The sequence below is a fragment of the Molothrus aeneus genome, chromosome 10, assembly GCF_037042795.1.
Source record: "Molothrus aeneus isolate 106 chromosome 10, BPBGC_Maene_1.0, whole genome shotgun sequence".
Taxonomy (NCBI): domain Eukaryota; kingdom Metazoa; phylum Chordata; class Aves; order Passeriformes; family Icteridae; genus Molothrus; species Molothrus aeneus.
Window position 1 is genome coordinate 8,395,705 of NC_089655.1, and position 14,296 is coordinate 8,410,000.

The 14,296-nt window shown below is 40.9% G+C and overlaps 1 protein-coding gene across 6 annotated transcripts in view; it reads right to left on the reverse strand.

The window, feature by feature from the left end:
• PAX3 (paired box 3) overlaps positions 1-14,296 on the reverse strand; it is a 73,358-nt gene that overhangs the window by 33,495 nt on the left and 25,567 nt on the right. The window lies entirely within an intron of this gene.

The following is a 14,296-nucleotide window of genomic DNA, read 5'->3' on the forward strand; positions in this document are numbered from 1 at the left end:
AGCAGAAGTGGTAGGATGCCTGTTGATGAGTCCTGTAGGCTTTTGCATGGACACTAACATTACAAAATATGGGTTCACTCATTTCCTTTTTTTTCTACTCCCACAGTGTCCCTAACATAAGCATCCAGAATTTCAATGACTTAAAATTATGTGATTGTCTAAAGAGAGTATTTAAGTATATATAAGGTACAAAACCACACATACAACCAACTCATTTGCTCCCTGCCATTCCCAAAAAAAGATATTCTGAAGAATCTAAGTCTACATTCCTACTATTAAATGGAAGTCACATTGTATCAGTGGTCTTTGGATCCACCCTTGAGACTCAGATGTAGCCCTCACCCACCCTCAGGCATCAGGAATGTTCACACTCAGAAAACACAAGGTTTTTACTTTAGTTCCTTTTACCCAAACGGGGAACCCAATGGAAAAACCCTGTGGGGTATTTTTGGAGAATGAAGAGAAACTCACTTTTTGATGATCTCCCACAGACTGAAAATCAATGGTTTCATTAAAACTGATTATTTTACCCTCCAGAAATAGGGCAAATTCTCAAAGATAACAGTGAAAGTAGCTCCAAATCAGATTCACAATATTTAAAATTAGAGGGGAAAAATCGCCAAAACACAAACATTAATCCAGAAAAGCTAAAATACAGTCTTTCATCTCTGTAAAATCAGCTATCTTAAATTGTTAGGCCGTAGGGTTAATTGATAGCATCTATTTAAAGGTTCTCTCTGTTTCCCCAGAGGTCCTCAATATTTCAGTGGGAAGCAGGAGAAGATCTGGGAGAAGCTTCATGTCCTCTGTAAAAATCCTGGCTCCTGCTTCATCTTGCCTTTCAGTGCTCTGGCACCACTCAGAGTTCTTTTTTGCTTCCACTTGTACTTAGCTAAGAGCACCACAACCTGCAAGCACTCTTATGTGCACTGCTGGGTACCCAGGAACAGATGAGAGTCCTAAAAGCTCCATCACAAACATGCAACAAGTGAGCTTTCTTTGGTGGGAATAAAAGTAGTCCTCCTTGTTTCTAATTTCTCCTGAAAACATCATATTATAGCACATTCAAAACCAAGAGGGCTTCTCAAAAGCAGACTCTGCAGAGCGCTTGGCATTTTCCTGCCACCATATGAAAACATAACAGGTCCTAAAATGGAAGTTTGAGTATCTCATCTCATAAATCCAGACTGAAAGAGAAATACCTCCATGATGAACACTGGAAGAACACCAACCAGTAACACACAGCCTGCCTTCCCTTCCTATGCAAACAAGCAGCACATATTTTCCTGGGCTTTTCTAGGAAGCTTAGAAAAGACAAGCATTCAAACCCAACTGAATTTCAGCAAAAAATCATGCTCTTTCTTTTTATTTGACAGCAAATTTTTAAAATGCTAATTTTTTCCTTCAGTTCATACCCTATGGATTGTGAGATGTGATTCTCTGCCTGCTTTAGGTCAAACCCTGCTGAGAGCCACATCAAAGTGGTTAATACAGATTAGGAAGTCAAAACTTGGCCTGCAAGCCAGCCGGACAGAGCCCGAGGAGGGGCCTGACAGATGCCCCAGATGCGTCCAGGGGGAGGCTGCCAGAGTGAACCCTGCACAATAGCAGAGAGACAGAAAAGAATAAAAGCTGCACACTGCCAGCCAGCCTCCTGTGTCTGCAAAGGAAAACCAGCATCAACGGAGAAACCAGCTCTTGGCAGCTTTTCTAAGTGGCTTCCTTTTTATTGTTAGACAAGCAGGACAGGGAGATCCAGGGTCCCAGGTTTAATCCTGCCCAAGGGGATCACAAAGCACAGAAACAAATGCAAGAGGGCTACTCTGTGAGGGTAGTGGACTTTTTGCCTTCGTCTACTGTTGGCCAAGTAATCAGTGTTCTTCTGTGCCTGGTAGCATATAAATGTGTCTTTGGGCTCACAGCAGAAGCCTAGGACATTTGTTGTCTCAATAGACATCTAATGAGACAGGAATTCTAGAGGTGCTTTGCTACTGTGACATCTTGCCATCGCCTGCTGCAGTTTTTGGGTACCAGTGAGCTGAAACCACTGCTCATCATAGAGCTCAATAGCCTCCATCTCTACTTAAAAGTCTAAATGTGTCTGTGCACCTTCATGTGCTTACATCATTAGGTCCTTTTCACAGAGAAATCCCAAGATCTGTGTTGGTACAGCTCCCAGCACAGTGGCAGTCCACGAGCAGGGCTCCTGTTTACCATAGAAATACAAATAACAACAAGTGGCTGAGCGACAGATGGCCTGGAAGCATTTCTGATGTTTTCAGTGACAATTACCTATTCAGACACTCCAATCAGACTTTCCAAATCACAGTCTAAGGGCAGTTGTAAACAATATTTCACAAACAAACTTTGACCCAGGCTGTATTCTGATGAACATCCACTTAATTCTAACATACATGATCATATATAAATGGATTAGCTGATATGTGCAGTGGAAAATTTCACAGTGAACGCTCAGATTTGGCATCTTCAAAGAAGAGCCTGCATCTGTCATTAAAACGAAATAACAGTCATGCTGTTCTGCTCAGGTACTAGAATTTGTTTTGCCAAAATCCTTGCACTTTTTCAAAGTCACCTTCAACTTGAAAATTGTTTTGCAAAATTTAAGCATCCAGAGTTTTGGGTTTTTTTTCAATCTGACTGCTCAGGAAAAGAGTTTGCAAAAAGTGTTTCAATCCAAACAAAATCTCATCCAAGCTTCCGTGCTTTGTTTTGCATTTTTAATCCCATATCATTTGGAATTATTCCTATACTGTTTTATATAAGACATGAAACCACTAGAAGTGCCATTAAGATTTTTTTTTTTATTAGGATCTAACCCAAGAAACCTAACAACCAGGGTCTGTCTAAGGAAGGGTCTAGACCATCTTCTGTCCAACTTGCAGCAAGTGGGACATCATTGCCTGCCTCTGAACAGGAACACATTTAACTAGAAAGACAAATATCAAGCATCTTTGCCTCCAGGAATGCTCTTGCATTGGAGACTTCAATTTTCATTATAATCTGGGACCATCAAGGTTCAGTAGGAGGTTTGTGATCTTTCTAAGCAAACCTGGATTCATTTTGAATAAAAAATGGGCCTATTTATGGTTTTGCATCAAAGTCATGAGAAATGTCTGGTTTTGCATGGATTCAATTAGAGACAAGCCTAAGGCACAAAAAGTTCAGATCCTGATCAGGATCCAGACCCACCCAAAGCTGAGGGACATTTAGACTGAGTGACTTGGTTCTTGTTCTTCGCTGATTCCAGCATGAAACCCAGGTGGGACTTTCAGCAAACCCCAGATTTTTGCAGCTTTGCTAGCTTGGCATGTCAGCAGCAGCAGGAGGGTTCCTATGACTTCTGATGGGATCTGAAACCCATGAGACACTGAGTCCCCGCAAACCAAAACTGTGGCATCTTCCCAGCTCTCACAATTAAGCTTTAAGCCATAAGAAAAAAAGAAAAGCCAAATTAACAGCCCTATTGACAGTTTTATAGACCCCTGAGGGCTCTGCCTACATCCAAAGACAGTGGGGCTTTTCTAAATTAAAGTGAATTAGCAATCAAGTTCCTAAGAAGGATTCATTTAATAAATTAAAGGGCAGAATTCAAAACAATTTGAAAAGTAATCCCTTGGCTACAAATCATTCTCTGTACAGTGGGAAAATGGAACATTGTCATTCTGATGCTTGTCTTAATTGGCATTCAGTTGTTTTCCTCTTTTAAAGTAATTGTTTATTATTTTAGTAGGCACCGTCTTGTAGTAAACTAATGCTGCCATAAGCTTCATTAGGAACACGATAAACTCCTAATTTTGTTTGATAAACTCCAGTTACTTGGTTATTTTTTGCAACCAGAATTAGAAGTAAATTTGATCCTGTTAAGACACCGAAGGAAGCAAGATTGCCACAGTCCTCCTTAGCCTTGGAGTTCATGAAGACACTGAACAAACTTTTGGCTTTCTGAATTCTGTGCCACATGTACAGCATGGTTTCAGGAGTCTGTTCCCATGATGCAGCTCACATTTTTTAGCAGAACTCTGTCAGGATCAGGCTCTAGCACAAAGTACTTTACAGAGTTTCAAATCTCAGTTTGGCAGAAAATATATTCTCACAAAGTTAAAGTCAACACCACAAATTTCCTGAGAGCTTATATCAAACTCAATGCAGCTACCATTAGAAGTGACGACTTACTGACTCCCAAAATGCCGTTCTCTTTAATGCGATTTCCTGTGGTAACACACAATTCACTGGAAGGCCTTTGCACCTATTTAGGAACAGGCAGACTTTCAAATTAACTTCGGTGGAGCCATGACAGATTATAGCAGCAAAGGTTCAGCTGCTCTGCCTTTTGGGTATGTTTCCAATTGATGTCATTTCATGCTTTCAGACCATGGTTGCAACTTGGTGAGAAAGGGAATATTTGCCCTTCTCTTCATTTCACATTTCTCCTTCCAAGCTTTCTCCCCCGCCTTCCCAATTCTGTGCTAGTGGAAAAAACCCCAAAATCTAGTTAAAGTCTTTTGTGAAAAATGGAAAGACAGAAGGAATCATTTGTCTTTTAGAGGGAGAGGCATGTGGTCATGGCAGTCACTCAGGATGCTTTAGAGTGGAGACCAACAGAACAGTCTAGGACATCAGTAGCTCCTTCTATATTTCCACTCTTCAGAAGGTTCAATGAGTGCTTGAAAAAAGACAGATCAAAAACCAACCAAACAAAAACCCAACACACACCCCAAAATAAGCCCCAAGCATCTGAGTTTTACTCTCCCACACTCCAAATACCCGGTAGAGCGTAGCTGAAGCAGAGGATGAAGTGGAGGAACTTGGAGGACCTAGAGAGGTCTGGTTACAGCTTTTACCTCAGTGCCAGGGGAAACACATTCCCTTCCTAATGCAGGGACATGCCCTGCTCATAGCAGACAGGACAGGCACTTTCTCCCTTACTCCCAGCCAGGAATTCCATCGGGAGTCAAGAAACCTCTCTTAGCAAACATTATGTGCTCCCAAAAAAAGTCAGTTTTTTCTGACTCCCAGGGTCCAACAAGAAAAGCATTTTGTCTAAACAACATTGAAGTTTGTTACAGCTCAAGGCTTTTTCTTAAGACTTTCTTCATATATTTTACCAACACAGAAAGACTTAATGAAAAACTTAATTAAGAGGCTGGGACTCTTCTGTTATAACCGCACTGAAGAGCAGCAAGCACATGACTGTTTTCCTGAGCATGCCAAGGCTTTCCGATATGCTGATGTCTCTGGAGCTCAGGACTTTCCAGTGCACAACATGTGTACTAAATGCACAATTCAGGTCTACAATATTCACACTATACAAATAAAGATCCAACAGATAATCTCTCTTCTGTCACCTCTTGTCACACTGGTTCCCAGAAATACTCAGTTATCATTGCATATTATATTCCAATCACCATTCAATGCAAACATAATGGGCTTTAGTGAACAGTCATATTTATTATTCCTACAACCATGCCATTCTCTGTCCCTCCAAAGCATAAGCAAAATTGCACCGTTCAAACACATCTCTTTAGAAAGTCAGGCAAAGTGCCTCTTAAAGGCATCAGAATAACAGTTTTTAAAAGGACCGTATTCCATTTTTTCTTCTTTTTTTTTGGCCTGTTTCAATGGGGAGCATCTTAGCGTGGAACTAAAATAAGTCAACACCACGCAGCACAAAAGATTGCAAGGATTTTCTGCAGCATGGGCTTGTCAAAGCAAGTAGGCAGCCTTTGTGTGCTCCGGCACAGCAGGAGCATTCCTCCAGGTCTGAGTGGCGGAGCGCCCCCGGCCACTGCTGCCCTGGGCGCCGGGGTTCCCACACCCAAGGCGGTGGGAAGAGGAGAAAGCAGAGCTGCAGAAGCAGCGTTGTAAATGGGATGAACTGGTCAACACGCTTCTTAGGAAATCCATGGCTTCCAGGAAGGATCACGTGTAAAGATTTACAATACCTCCACATCAAAGGGTTTGACATTGGCTATACTGGTCCTTTCAAAAGAAAGACGTGTCTGTCCCCTATAGCATCAACTCTGACTCAGGCAAGAGTGCAAAGACATTGCTGAGAATCCTACAAAAATAAAGTTTTATCTTTGGATTTAAAAAATAATTGAACAAAACATACTACCAAGAGTAATTAAAATAAAATTCCTATTTTCCTTTGCTCCATTAAGAATGCTCAATTTAAGTCTTAGTCTTGCAAAGTGTTCTGATAAATCACCAAGTTTTCACAGTTTTTCTATTTTCCCTTTACACCTTGCGCCAAGGCAGCTTTAAGGATAACGCCTGTGTTAGGACCATGAATGGATGACCCTCCCATACACACTGACCCAAAGATAAACTTTGACCTGATGTTTGCTAATAACACTTCTTCTTAAGATGCCTTGTTTCTTTTATGAACTTCTGCTTGACTCTAGGATCTAGAAGCTGACACGCATTAATATACATCTCTGGGTGCCCTTTGACTTGGCCATCAAGACCCTTTGACCCCAGACTTGATTCCTAAACCCTGTCAATTGTTTTCAAGTGGAAAAAACTTATTTTCTAGTAATAATTAATTTTAGACATGTTTTATTAAGCATCTCCTGAGTCTTTTTAACTTGTTATTTGAATTTGAGTAAAATTGATGTTTTCTTCATTTAGTGGGTTTCCAGATGAAAAAAAAAAAAAATAAACCTAAAGGTACTCCTTTGGAGTTTAATCTTTTGTTTCCAAGCTTTGTAAAACTCCCAGTAACACTCAAGCACTTTGACATTACAAAAACCTGCCCATGAATGATAATATATTCTAAAAAGCCTCCTTTCATGCTTTTCAGGTTAGTCTGTGTATTTCTGCAGCTTCACAGCTTTTTTCAGATCACTTTATGGCATTTTTCAGATGCAGTCCCACCACCAAAAAAGCCAAAGGCAAAACTTCCATAGATTCCCATGTCAGCAGGATCCAGCCTTTCAGCTGAGGCACTCAGAACCACTTTCTAGCTAACACTTGGTGTTTTTAGACTTAATTCTTGGAAGAACTTTCAGAGTCTACAGTAAAAAAAAAAAAGATCCATTTCTATAGACATCTATTCCTCCCTCTGTACCCTCTGTTCTTGCAGCCATACACACGCACTGTGCACTAGAAGGAGAGGCTGAGGAGCCCACCACCAGCCCATCCCCGCTGGCACAGGGTGTGCTGCTGCTTCCTGGTACATTCAGAGTTGGAAATCTCTAATTCCTGGAATCATGTTACATTATGGCAGGAATTGCTGCACTTCTGCCTGTTTTACATCAGGCCTGAGAGACTGCACAAAGGGAATGAACGCTTTCCAGTGCTTAGATGATGTATCGAGTGTACATTGCACACACAGCACTACAGCAATCAGCATCTGGGAAGAAACATCAGCAAATAAAAGGCCTCCAGCCTCCAGGAGAAGCCCTGGGACACAGCAAATAAGGGGGTTTAGCAAAGCAAATAGACTACCTGTTATTTTTGTTCAGAAAATGCAGTATAGCCTCATATTCTAAGAGCTGGCTTTGCTTTCTTGCTAGGCAAAAATATTTCCCAAAAGCTCTGAGAGAAAAGCAGCAGAAAATTAAGTTTTGCATTTATAAAGCTAAATCCACATAGCATAAATCAACACTCACTGAAGAAATCAAAGATGCTGGACACATCAGGCACTTGCACCAACAAGAAAAAACAGGCCCCAGTTAAATGAAAAAAATGCTCAGGTTCTACCTCTTGTCATGCAGCTAAACTAGACTTCAGTTTAGTTGGGTGGGGGAATAGCCAGATAAATTTTATGCTTTCAAGCATCCCACTACCCCCTAAAGGATGCATCCCAAGTACCCACCTCACATCTTAGGTCTCCTGGCTGACAATCAGGAGTGGCTCAGGGCAGTGTCCAGCCTCAAAGCACACTCGTCTCATGGACAGAGGGGACTCAGTCACACACACAGCACCTAGGAAACTCTACCAGGCAAGCAGCAAAAATCAAGGATTAGGGTTTTTATTAAACCCTTATGCACATCTGAGAAGACCTAAAATGTTCTTTCCTCCTTCCAAAAGGGAACATACCCCAAACAATGTGGGGTTTGGAGTAATCTTTTCAGGGTTTGGGGCTTGATGGCTCCCTTGGATCAGGCAATTGGACAGATTTCTGTAGGACAAAACCATGAGTAGAGACAACTGCAATGAAGAAAGAAAACCTGTTCCAAGCAAGGCCCTGGCTGTGCCCACCAAGGCATGTTGCAGCCAGGGCTCACTTGGTTGGAAACCAAAATCTAAGGAAGAAACAAAGCTCCCCAAAACTCATGCAAATGAGATTTGGGCAGGTATCCCAACTCTCCAAGTTTCCACAGAATAGGGTGTTCAAACCCCAAGGGGTTTGCTGTATGTTCAGATAATAGGTAACACGTGTCATGGGACTTCAGTGCTTTCTGTTTCCTTTTGTCAGCTCACTTTGCCAGCCATCCTTCTTTTGCTCTGGTCACAACATGAAGACTACTGCTTCCTTTTGCAGTATTTTGCAATTTTACCTTGGCAGAGCCCATTGAACTGGTATGCTATCCAGCAGGAGCAGGAACCACCCCTCTGGGACATGCACTGACCTTCCTTGCTCTGGGCAAACACAGCTACCCCAGGGAGTGAGAACAGTGTACTTTCCATTTGCAGCAGAAGAAAGAAGTTTAGATAATATCAGAAACAGCTAAAATCAAAGGAGAGAGATGATGAAAACAGCCCACTAGCCAACTACACCTAACAGGACTGCCACTGCCACGGATCCTGGTCCAAGTCCAGCTGGAGATACAGGCAAGGCAGCTTATACCAGCTCAGCTCTATGCTCCCTGTAGAAATCCTCTCTATTTTCAGCTGATGAAATGATACTTTGTCAGTCTTGATATATTCAGAGGGATCCTTATAAAGCCTTATCCCTCCTGTAAGTGGAGAACCTTTTAAAACTGAACTAATATAATTTATGGCTTTGACTCCAATGAACTACAGCTAAAACCTATGGACATCAGGAGGGACCCATGCAAAACAATGGTCATTGGTTCTGTACAGTTATTCCAGCTGGAATTCTTAGACAGTGAAGTGTTCACACAGTGCCATTTTTTCTATTACTATGTAACTTCAAAACAGTGCTATGCCTAACATATACAAGAATTCCTCTTTCTTCTGCTCCTAAAAAAGAAAATACAGTGGCCACTATAAAAGAAAAGATGATATTTCTTCTTTTATGATGGCAAAAGCCTTCATGCAAGCACAACCACACTGAATAGCCTTTTAGATTATTTGTTAGACTGAAGTTCAAAGGAGGGTGCAATGTAGCCAGGAAAAAAAAAATAGTCCCTCTGGTTAAAATTTAGCATGCAAGATCTCAACAAAAGTCATTTTTTTGACTGTGCCAATGCTTTTGTTTTCTCAACAACAGCAACAAAAAATTATTTCTTCCTTCTCCTCCACAGTAAACCATTACCAGCTGTTGACGGAGTATTTTTTTAACATGCGTTAAGTCATATTGTATATTGTCCATTTCATGTGTGTGGAGCATTTTTTGCTACAAATCCTTTACCATGTTAAACCAAGTGTACCACCCAATCTTGCTACACAGCTTAGGGCTTGTGAACACAAGTGGGATCCCACCAAACAGGACCATGCTGGAGACTGAAGCTACATTTACACCAAGGTAGCCACAGCAGAACCCACAAACTGATGCAAACCTGTGCAGTAGATTTAACCAGCACAAAGCAACAGCCACTCTTTCCAATTAAAAGCCATTCACATTAAAAACAGAAAAAAAAGGAAAGATGAAAATATCAAGACCAAAAAAGCACCTCCAAGATGCAAGTAGCTTGGTAATGTTGCAAAACGTCACATATTTCAAGGTAGTTTTTGCCACACACTTCTGCTCATACTTATTATCCACTCTTCTGCATCATCTGGATCAAGGCCAAAACACTTTCTCACATTGCAAATTCATTATTATTTCCTTGTTTCAATAATTTGACAATTTAATGCAACTATGAAGATAAGTTCAGGAATCTCTTCTTACGCCACGACTTTAAAATATGCCTGTTTATGGGCACATCCATTTGGGCAAATAAAATAAAATGCTTTTCATGTGCAAATTCGGGCCAGTGGAAAATCAAGCCCCATGGGGATAATTTAACCAACAATACAAAAAAAAATTGTGAGGCAAATGTGAAACTTTGTCCTTAATTTACCCTGTTAGGGCAAAATAAGGCAGGAATCTCATACCATGTGTGCTACATCACTTAGGTAAAACAGCATATGCTAAGTTAGGAGAGTTGCAGTCTTGGCTCTTAATCTCATTGTTTATTGTGGTTTAAAGTCTGACCCTTCACATTATGTGTGGTTTAAAACTATATTTGGAGGAAAGATCGAAAACGACGCTCCAAGGTCTGTAAATGTGTTTGTCTTTAAGGTTTGTTCCAGAGGAAACCATGCGTGTCTTAGCTCGCTCCATAAGCAAACCCTTACACGATTTTAAACATGCTAATGCTCACATTCTGCATCTCAGGTTAATCGAGAAGGGTTTTTTGTTGGTTTTCTACTAGCAGCTTGCCTACAATCCACCAACCCACCACTCTTTATGTATATATGTTGAATAATTATGAAGCTGTGAGTATTTATCACCTTTTCTGAGCAGTAAGCAGAAAGAAATACAATACTATTACTTCCAGCTACTGGCTTTCCCAAGATAATTAGGTAACACAGTGGACTGAAGCCTTGGTTAGCCCAATGCTGTTCAAGTTAAGTGATTGACATGCCTCTGTCTGGCTGCTCTATTAACTGTTTCATTTTGTTGCTATTTGCAGTTTGCTTGGCTAATACTTCGAACAAATACAGACTGTTTCTTTAGCCCCTTTTTTCTCTTTGACCTTCTCCTGCCCATTTTCTTTGAGTCACTTCAAACTGCCTTGAAAAGGCCTGTTGAATGTGCACAGTCCATCAGAGTCCCAGGTTCATCCCATTCCTTGCCCTGAATGCTCTACTTCAAAGATGGGCCGCATTCTTTAATTGCCCTTTGAATTAATATCAAAGGGTCACAATGCGAGTGCCAGAAGAGAAAGAGGCTTTAATGAAGCAAAGAGCTGCCATTCATTTGCAGATAAGCACGTTTTTATGCCTGACTGGTCACCATGGCTAAATGCTGGGTGAAGAGGAGGCAGGGCAGGCAGTGAGGCTTTTACTTAAGTGGTGATTAGTTCAAACAAACAAGAGTAAACAAATAAAAAACAACGCAAACATCCCCACAACAGAAAATAAGTTAATATGGCTGAATGTGTTAAAAAAGCATCAACATCCCATTGTGTTGATAAGGCCTTAACCCTTGGCAAAATGCTGGGGTCTAGCTCAGACTCTGCTTGCTTCCCTTACCCTCCACAAAAAACACTTTGGGGTTTAAACTTTCACCCTCACACTCAGACCAAAGAAACAAATAGTTTTAATATGTTTTTTTTCCAGGGTTATAAAGAAAAGGAATCAGCAAGTTAACTTTGCTTTTTTTTTTTCTGAGACAAAGCACATTCAGTAGTTTGCATTTTAGTGCCTAAGGAATAAAAAAGTCTTTACTTAAATTATTACAGATTTACATTTTCCTAATTAATTCAGTACTGTCTTAAAATGTGCGGCTGTTCAACTTTCTTAATTGCCTAAAGGTCTTGAATATTTTGTTTTAAATTATAATGCTTGGGGATTTTGTCAGGTTGACTTGATAAGTTTTTATTATTTGAGACTTAGGAAGCTGCACTAGGAAAGCTTATTGAACTTCTTAATTCTGCCTATGAAGTCTTCTATTTTCTCTTTAAATAGCAAGAATATAAAATTGAAATGAGAAGCTTCAACATAAAATATAATGTAATATAATTACAGCCACAATGCAAGTACACAGAAACAAGAAGTTCCCAGGTGTCCTCTTTATAAATTCTGACTTATTATTTATAGACTCAGACTTCTCTTTACACAGAAATAATTTACTTAACAAATACAAGGTTGTTTCCTTGCAGAAGAATTACTCCCCCATGAAAGAGGATTAGCTATACTCATAACAGTGTAAAAGTGACTTATGAGTGCATTCACACCAGGAATTGTGCTGGTATCTCCAATAACTAAGAAGGCTGTAGGAGTACAAACAACCTGGAAAAAACACAGACCACATTTCTAGCCCCACTTCTTCAAAAAGGTTTTTTCATTAATATTGCATCCACTCAAGCCTAATTCTATGCGCAACCTGTCACAAGACTTTCCCTCACCAACACTTCCTGGGATTTTTTTTTACTCCTCCACTGCTACCCTACCCCTGCCTTGCTTAGCAAGAGTGTTCATCACTCCAACCCTGGATCAGAATCTTTCTTACTCACCAGAACGTGGAGAACTTTGACCTTAAACATCCAGCTGGAAACTCAGTACTGACAAACTCTGGAAAAGCATCTTGCATTTATGAAGGGAAAGAGAAGCAGCACAGCAATGAAAAACATGCAAAAGAGGAAAAGGTCTCAGCTGCAGAAGAGAGACAGAAGAGACTTGAGGGTTTCACTGCCAGCACCAGCATGGTTAAATTGCTCTTTTTTTGGAATACAAAGCCATATGTTGAGCAGCCTGCTAGAAAACTGCTCAACTGCACTGCATTAAATTAATAGTACTACTGAAATTTGGATGGGGTTTTTTGAGCTACCCTGGTTCGCAATCTTGCTCTAACATAAGTCAAGACCCTCAAAACTCAGGATTAACTCAGATTTATTTCATTTAATGTTAAACACCACTGCTGCAGCGCTCCTCTAACACCTGATGCTCTCCTGTTTCAGAAGCATTACTATCTTCTAACACATTTTTCATAAAATATTATTTAATTTATTTTCCCTACTTCACATTATTCATTTCACTCTTCTTCTTACATTCACAGGCAGCTCTGTACACTAGGCTAGATGACACTGTTAGCTGTCAACATAAAACATACTGCCCCGCTTGGATTCCTCTTCTAGAAATCCCAGCCTCGGAAGGGCATTGGAAGTAAAGCTGCGTCCCAGTACATTTAGAAATATTCATTTATATGCCACCTCCACTCGTAGAGCAGCAATGTTTCCCAGATGCAGTGCACTTCAGAGCAAGGCTGTGGGTGCAGTGGGGGACAGCAAGCTGCCTGACACATGGCAGGAGCTCGGGGCTGGAGATGGCAAAGCTGTTGCCAAGGGTCGCTCCAGGCTGAGGGACTGCTCAGCCAGCTCCCAGCCCTGAGACACACACCCTCCTCCATGCCACAGCCCCACAGGAGGCAGAGCAGCAGCCCCAGCCAGGTGCCACCAGGCTGGTTTGCTTCACTAGGCAAAGGTGAGGCTCAGATACAAGGTGGCACAGCCCCAGCCTCACCTCCAGGAGGGATGAGGGATCTCACCTGTGACAGGCACCACAGTGACATCACAGGAGCTGAGACTTGCATTTTGACCACCATCAGGTCACAACTAATAAGTTAAATCTACATACACACCAATTGCCACAATTATTACATTATTGAAACAAGCACTAAACACACAGACTGTCCTCTCTTAACTAGCAGTACAGTGGGGTTTACAGCCTGTAGAGATCTTGGATACAAACTGCTCTTATTCATTATATACAGCCTAGAAATACAGCAAAGTGCCACAATAATTCCTGACTATAATGTATAAATTACGCATGCAAAGCTAAACACAAGTCTCCAACAAGAGTACATAAACTTCCCATTTGGAACATGTTAAGAATCAACCCAATAAACCAAAACAAATAGCTTAGATGCTTTCCATCTTTCAAATTTTGGTAAATTGCTTTACGCTTATACATTAACCCCCCCAACACTAAACTGGGGGAAATAAATATTTCCCTATTAAATTTATTCTGTATTTTGTCCAATCTGTCACTCCAGCCTCTATCACTACATAAAACATACACAGTGTTTGGATAAGAGCAATTCTAGAATAGCCTAATGCTGGGCAAACCAGAAAAATATTAGTCAAGCCATCTTACATATTCACTACCATAAACAGATAAATCACAACGTTTTGTGAAGCAAAGGGACCATTGATTATTGTCATTATCATTATTGAATTATCAAGAACCACCATAAAATTTGAAACATAAGCAAATGGATTTGTTTTGTATTACATCAGTTCTTTGGTGATACAAAGCAGAACAGAGCCATTCATAAAGACAAACCACTTCACGCTGGACAGGGGCATGCACACAACCAGCCCTGCTCCCCTACAATTAGCTGTCCTTCCAGCACTGCCTGGGGCATGCGTGCTCCTGG